The sequence below is a fragment of the Ranitomeya imitator genome, chromosome 8 (genome assembly GCF_032444005.1).
Source record: "Ranitomeya imitator isolate aRanImi1 chromosome 8, aRanImi1.pri, whole genome shotgun sequence".
Lineage (NCBI taxonomy): Eukaryota > Metazoa > Chordata > Amphibia > Anura > Dendrobatidae > Ranitomeya > Ranitomeya imitator.
The window spans coordinates 17,466,033-17,474,782 of NC_091289.1; positions in this window are offsets into that span (position 1 = coordinate 17,466,033).

Here is an 8,750-nt window from a genome sequence, read left to right on the forward strand (position 1 = left end):
CCCTGTATGGCGGATGTGTAAATTGTGTGTATGGAGCTCACTCAGGAGCCGGCACCCGAGCCTAACTGCTGCGGTCAAGGCAAGCTCCATTTGTAGAAGTTTAACCTCTTAGATGCCGCTGACAGATGTAGTTTCCGACCCACATTGCCCCCCTTATCCCCAGCAAACATGATTGTGGGGTGCCGATGGCATTGATGGGACTATTAATGACCCCCTGTTTCTGCCATGCTCATAGATCTATGATGCCCATCCAATAGCCTTCATAGGAATTTGGTAATTTTATGATACCATGCATTATTAAAGTATTGTGGTGTATTGTACAAATGATTCAATCATTGGGGATAGGGAGGGGGACTAAAAAAAAATAAAAACTTTAAAAAAAATGTATATAGTAAAAAAATATTTAAAACACGCCGGTTACCCCCTCCCCTTTTTGCAGAACATAAATAAAATCTAAAAAATAAAAAAATAACATATTTAGTGAAAAAAACAAAAATATCAGAAGAAAAGTATAAATGGACACTGCACCGCCCCAGAAAAAGAAAATAAGCACAGTGCCTGGGATTCTGCACCTTGTACGCATACCCCAGACATCAGCAGCAGGAGAGGAGGGAGGAAGTGCGGGACTGCGGAAGTGAGTGGGTGAGCATCTCTGCCGGGTAATGGAGGCAGAGGGCGTTACAGTCAGTACATGAATGCAGCAGTAGAACCAGAGTCAGTACATGAATGCAGCAGTAGAACCAGAGTCAGTACATGAATGCAGCAGTAGATCCACAGTCAGTACATGAATGCAGCAGTAGAACCACAGTCAGTACATGAATGCAGCAGTAGAACCAGAGTCAGTACATCATGAATGCAGCAATAGATCCACAGTCAGTACATGAATGCAGCAGTAGAACCACAGTCAGTACATGAATGCAGCAGTAGATCCACAGTCAGTACATGAATGCAGCAGTAGAACCACAGTCAGTACATGAATGCAGCAGTAGAACCAGAGTCAGTACATGAATATAGCAGTAGATCCACATTCAGTACATGAATGCAGCAGTAGAACCACAGTCAGTACATGAATGCAGCAGTAGAACCACAGTCAGTACATGAATGCAGCAGTAGAACCAGAGTTAGTACATGAATGCAGCAATAGATCCACATTCAGTACATTAATGCAGCAGTAGAACCACAGTCAGTACATGAATGCAGCAGTAGAACCACAGTCAGTACATGAATGCAGCAGTAGATCCACAGTCAGTACATGAATGCAGCAGTAGAACCACAGTCAGTACATGAATGCAGCAGTAGAACCACAGTCAGTACATGAATGCAGCAGTAGAACCACAGTCAGTACATGAATGCAGCAGTAGAACCACAGTCAGTACATGAATGCAGCAGTAGAACCACAGTCAGTACATGAATGCAGCAGTAGAACCACAGTCAGTACATGAATGCAGCAGTAGAACCACAGTCAGTACATGAATGCAGTGCCAGAACCATCAATAGTACATGAATTCAGCATCAGATACACCATCCGTACATGAATTCAGCATCAGAAACACTGTCCGTACATGAATGCAGAGCCAGAACCACCGTCAGTACATGTATACAGCACCAAGCTTAGTACAGCGATCAATTGTAATGTCAGGTAGCCCCATATATAAATGTATTGCTTGAACCTACAGCTCCCAGTATGTTCGTAACAAATAAGGAGATGCTGGGAGTTGTTGTTACCAGTCAATATCAGACTGCGGACCATGCACAGCACTGATGAGATGCAGGAAGTATCACAAATAAACATATACATCCAGGTACCTAATAGGTGACATCTTCTCTGATTCAAGTCATTCCCATATCTTTTTCCTCCATGTAGTACAGACGCCATGATGATATTTCATGCCCAGAGCTCATCTCTGCAGACTTCCCCTTTTCTCTATCTTCAGCAGCACTTCGAAATAAAAGTATAATTACAGCTCTGGCAAAAATGAAGAGACGATAACAAAGCAAAATCTGTGTAATAAATACAATAAATAATCCTATAAATAATCCCAATACAGCAAAAAGGACTAATAAAACGTAACTTTTAATACTCAAAAAGTAACCTAAAAAAACACACAAATCACCCAAGTGAAAAATAAACCATAACAGGGGCTATGTCTCTACCATATAACGTGATGGTCCATAGAGACTAGTGAGCCCTCTATAGGATAAAACAGAACTCGACTGCAATAACAACAGCCCGAATCCTGATTGCTGAGGCAGTGAATATGACAAAGCTGTGCCACCAATGTTTATATGTGGACACAGCAAATCTACTGCACTCAGTCACATAAGACCAGAAAAAACAGTCCTAGCATATATTGTAAATAATACTTGCTGGTGTTTAATAAATATACATAAAAATAAGGAACGGTCTCACCAATTCCAAAGCGAGGGCAACGGAGCACCAGATAATCCCGTTAGGTAGACATCCAGGATACGAAGGGATGACAGTCCCTATATCAATCCCTATGGGGCTATAAATAGTCTATCCCCCAAAACTCCTGCCCTTACAAGGGCAGTCCACAACTACCCCTATACATAGGAAGCCATGCACTCTCCCTTATAAATTCGTCCCTACGCATTTCGTCCAAGACAACTCTTCAGGGGACATGCTTGCTTGTAGAGAAGGAGTGCCTAAATATTAAAGTAGAGGGACATGCTGTCATCTATGTCCCTCTACTTTTATATTTAGGCACTCCTTTTCTACAAGCAAGCATGTCCCCTGAAGAGTTGTCTTGGACGAAACGCGTAGGGACGAATTTATAAGGGAGAGTGCATGGCTTCCTATGTATAGGGGTAGTTGTGGACTGCCCTTGTAAGGGCAGGAGTTTTGGGGGATAGACTATTTATAGCCCCATAGGGATTGATATAGGGACTGTCATCCCTTCGTATCCTGGATGTCTACCTAACGGGATTATCTGGTGCTCCGTTGCCCTCGCTTTGGAATTGGTGAGACCGTTCCTTATTTTTATGTATATTTATTAAACACCAGCAAGTATTATTTACAATATATGCTAGGACTGTTTTTTCTGGTCTTATGTGACTGAGTGCAGTAGATTTGCTGTGTCCACATATAAACATTGGTGGCACAGCTTTGTCATATTCACTGCCTCAGCAATCAGGATTCGGGCTGTTGTTATTGCAGTCGAGTTCTGTTTTATCCTATAGAGGGCTCACTAGTCTCTATGGACCATCACGTTATATGGTAGAGACATAGCCCCTGTTATGGTTTATTTTTCACTTGGGTGATTTGTGTGTTTTTTTAGGTTACTTTTTGAGTATTAAAAGTTACGTTTTATTAGTCCTTTTTGCTGTATTGGAAAAATGAAGAGACCACTGCAAAATGTTCGGTTTGTCTGATTTTTCTCTTTCTGGGTATATTTTTGAGTAAAATGTAAATTGTTCTTTTATTCTATAAACTTCTGACAACATGTCTCCGAAGTTCCAAGCAATAAATGTTGTATTTTTTTTCTGAAAAGGAGAAATGGTCAAAATAAAAAAAAAATCAACAGCGCTTTCAAACCTCAAATAATGCAAAGAAAACAAGTTCATAATCATTTAGAAGCAACAATACTAATGTTTTACCTCAGGAAGAGTTCAGAAATCAATATTTTGTGGAATAACCATGATTTTTAATCACAGCTTTCATGCGTCTTGGCATGCTTTCCACCAGTCTTTCACACTGCTCCTGGCGCAAAAAAGTAAGCAGTTCTTCTTTGTTTGATGGCTTGTGACTGTTCATTGGGCTGCCCATGACAGGAATTTGATGTGGTGGTCTCTTAATTTTTGCCAGAGCTGTATACTGCCCCATAAATAAAAATATCCCCCATGCTGTGCCCCTGAATAAATAATTGCCCCTCACTGCTTCCTGCACAAAATATCCTCTTCACACTGCCCTTCTCCACAGAATCCTCCCATACTCCCCCTCTATATAATGTCCCCCAACTCACTGCCCCTCTCCATAATGCCCCCCCACACTGAGCTCTTCTCCATAATGTTCCCTCACATTGCCCCTCTCCATTAAGTCTCCCCCACTCACTGGCCCTCTCCATAATGTCACCCCATACTGCCCCTCTCCATAATATCTCCCCAGCACCGCCTCTCCGAATAAAGTCCCTCCCTAGCCTCCCTTTCACAATCCCCCAATGTCCTAAATGTCCCCATAATGTCCCCCAGAGCTCCATAATGTCCCCCTTGCCCCATAATGGCCCCAATTGCCCCAATATGTCCTCCATAGTGCCCCTCATTGCTCCATAATGTCCCCTGGAAAGTAATGCCAAACAAAAATCAAACACACTCCATCTTCGGCTCCTCCTGGAGAGCTTATCGTGCCCGCCGCGTCCTCGCCACCTCTGAGGCCTGACTGCTGACTTCATCACGTCGGGGCCGGGGCTGACGAGCGCTGCTCCTGTCCTGACGCCACAGTGTTCAAATATATCCACGTCTGAGAGATGCAAATACATTTAAAGTTAGGATGGAGGGAGCGGTGTCTCCTGGGCAGCTCTGCGGACCACACAACGTCTTCGGTGGGCCACATGTTCTGTAGATTTGCCCTAATGACACAATTGGCACGTTCTGACACCATGACAATAGCACAAGACTGTATTTGTGCGCATTAGATGATTTCATTATTCAATCAGATCATGAAAGTCCTGATGTTCCAGGGGTGTAGTTTCCACTTTGTCAAAACCTGAGGGTGCACGGCTAAAAAACTGCGTCATTGGGTGTAGAGCATTAGCCGCTCCTTCCCTGATCATCATCATCATCAATGTCACATCTGTCTGTACATGATCACTTATCTCTCCTTATGTTCTTAGTCATCAATCTTTGGGCTGAGAAGAATGAAAGACCCAACGTTGTGGCGTCATCAGTGTCTGTGCCCTCGTTCAGTGGTGTATCCGGGGGGGGGGGGGGGGGGCAGCCAGGGCATGTGTCCTGGGCGCAGCCGACAGGGGGGCGCCAGCGGGCCGCCTGATGATGCGGCGTTGCGGCGGTCCAAGCCAGGCTCCTCGTCGGCAGCATTCTGCCGCCCCCAGTCTGAGATAATCCCATTCGTTCTCTGAGCCTGTCAAATTGACAGCCGGCTCAGAGAAAGTGCTGCACGTTGCTACTAGTACCCTTCGGTTCGGCAGGCTTGCCTTGTGAGACGAGTGACGAGTCCCTTCTCCGTTTAAGCCAGCCAGCACCCCTGACGACCGCTGAGAGGCGCTGACCGCATCAGGGAAGCGCCAGCAGCGGCTGACGTCACTGAGCGTGACAGTGACAGGCTGCTGCTTCGTTGCGCCGGTGTTCTGGTGTAGTGTTGCGTTGGAGGACAGTCGGTCGATGCCGGTGGTAAGTGCTCCAGACCGCGGTCGCGGGGACCGGGTAATGGAGCTGAAGTCTGAAGACACCGACCAAACTTACAGAATCAGTCAGAATTTCTCAGAAATGATAATGTTTGAAATGAGCCTGTCTGCATGCATGATAGGGGGAGGCGGGAGGGGGAGGGAGCAGCGGCCAGCACAGGGGCAACGGCAACGCAATGGTACTGTATGTGCACTGTCACTTGTGACTGAGGACTGTCTGAGGCAAAGCCTTAGCCAGGGGCTGGATGAAAGACTGAGGTATATATCATAATATGGGGGGGGATGGATATGGATGATGGGGGCAGAAATCAGGACATTAAGGGGACACACAAATCAGGACATTATGGGGGCACAAATCAGGACATTATGGGGTACAAATCAGGACAGTATGGGGGCACAAATCAGGACACTATGGGGGCACAAATCAGGACACTATGGGGGCACAAGTCTGGACAGTATGGGGGCACAAATCAGGACAGTATGGGGGCACAAGTCTGGACATTATGGGGGCACAAATCAGGACAGTATGGGGGCACAAGTCTGGACATTATGGGGCCACAAATCTGGACAGTATGGGGGCACAAGTCTGGACAGTATGGGGGCACAAATCAGGACTGTATGGGGGCACAAATCAGGACAGTATGGGGGCACAAATCAGGACAGTATGGGGGCACAAATCTGGACAGTATGGGGGCACAAATCAGGACAGTATGGGGGCACAAATCTGGACAGTATGGGGGCACAAATCAGGACAGTATGGGGGCACAAATTTGGACATTATGGGGGCACAAGTCTGGACATTATGGGGGCACAAATCAGGACAGTATGGGGGCACAAATCAGGACTGTATGGGGGCACAAATCAGGACAGTATGGGGGCACAAATCTGGACAGTATGGGGGCACAAATCAGGACTGTATGGGGGCACAAATCAGGACAGTATGGGGGCACAAATCAGGACAGTATGGGGGCACAAATCAGGACAGTATGGGGGCACAAATCAGGACAGTATGGGGGCACAAATCTGGACAGTATGGGGGCACAAATCAGGACAGTATGGGGGCACAAATCAGGACAGTATGGGGGCACAAATCTGGACAGTATGGGGGCACAAATCTGGACAGTATGGGGGCACAAATCAGGACAGTATGGGGGCACAAATCTGGACATTATGGGGGCACAAATCAGGACTGTATGGGGGCACAAATCAGGACTGTATGGGGGCACAAATCTGGACAGTATGGGGGCACAAATCTGGACAGTATAGGGGCACAAATCTGGACAGTATGGGGGCACAAATCTGGACAGTATGGGGGCACAAATCTGGACAGTATGGGGGCACAAATCTGGACAGTATGGGGGCACAAATCTGGACAGTATGGGGGCACAAATCAGGACAGTATGGGGGCACAAATCAGGACAGTATGGGGGCACAAATCTGGACAGTATGGGGGCACAAATCAGGACAGTATGGGGGCACAAATTTGGACATTATGGGGGCACAAGTCTGGACATTATGGGGGCACAAATCAGGACAGTATGGGGGCACAAATCAGGACTGTATGGGGGCACAAATCTGGACAGTATGGGGGCACAAATCTGGACAGTATGGGGGCACAAATCAGGACTGTATGGGGGCACAAATCAGGACAGTATGGGGGCACAAATCAGGACAGTATGGGGGCACAAATCAGGACAGTATGGGGGCACAAATCAGGACAGTATGGGGGCACAAATCTGGACAGTATGGGGGCACAAATCAGGACAGTATGGGGGCACAAATCAGGACAGTATGGGGGCACAAATCTGGACAGTATGGGGGCACAAATCTGGACAGTATGGGGGCACAAATCAGGACAGTATGGGGGCACAAATCTGGACATTATGGGGGCACAAGTCTGGACATTATGGGGGCACAAATCTGGACAGTATGGGTGCACAAATCAGGACTGTATGGGGGCACAAATCAGGACTGTATGGGGGCACAAATCTGGACAGTATGGGGGCACAAATCTGGACAGTATGGGGGCACAAATCTGGACAGTATGGGGGCACAAATCTGGACAGTATAGGGGCACAAATCTGGACAGTATGGGGGCACAAATCTGGACAGTATGGGGGCACAAATCTGGACAGTATGGGGGCACAAATCAGGACAGTATGGGGGCACAAATCTGGACAGTATAGGGGCACAAATCTGGACAGTATGGGGGCACAAATCAGGACAGTATGGGGGCACAAATCTGGACAGTATAGGGGCACAAATCTGGACAGTATGGGGGCACAAATCAGGACAGTTTGGGGGGCACAAATCTGGACATTATGGGGGCACAAATCTGGACAGTATGGGGGCACAAATCAGGACAGTATGGGGGCACAAATCAGGACAGTATGGGGGCACAAATCAGGACAGTTTGGGGGGCACAAATCTGGACAGTATGGGGGCACAAATCAGGACAGGATGGGGGCACAAATCAGGACAGTTTGGGGGGCACAAATCTGGACAGTATGGGGGCACAAATCAGGACAGTATGGGGGCACAAATCAGGACTGTATGGGCGCACAAATCTGGACAGTATGGGGGCACAAATCTGGACAGTATGGGGGCACAAATCTGGACAGTATGGGGGCACAAATCTGGACAGTATGGGGGCACAAGTCTTGACATTATGGGGGCACAAATCTGGACGGTATGGGGGCACAAATCAAATATTGTTGATTAAGTTAAAGCATTGTGGAAAAACTGGAATGTACCTTGGCTTGGTCATACAGTTTCAATAGAGTTAAGGCGCCAAACTGATCCTTTGCCCCGGGTGCAGGAAAGGCTAGATACACCTCTGCCCTCGTTATAGTTTTATAATGTCAGCCGGAATCCCTTTATCAGGGTGGAGAAAATAATAATGCACAATACTGTATCCATTTATGATAACATCCCTTTAATCTGGAATCCAATAGTTTGAAGAGCAAAACTGCAAGATTATCCGAACACTTCTTCCTTGCAGAACTTGTATTGCTGAAAGTGAATCTCTTTTGTTACTGCTATTCTTTTTATTATTATTGTCATTATTATTATTTATTTATATAGCACCATTGGTTCCATGGTGCTGTACATGAGAAGGGGTTATTATAATTATTATTATTTATTATTATAGCGCCATTTATTCCAAGGCGCTTTACATGTGAGGAGGGGTATACATAATAAAAACAAGTACAATAATCTTGAACAATGCAAGGTGAGGATACAGTAGGTGAGTAGGGTTACATACAAATTTATTTTTTATTTATTATTTTTATATAGCGCTAACATATTCCGCAGCACTTTACAGTTTGCACACATTATCATCACTGTCCCCAATGGGGCTCACAATCT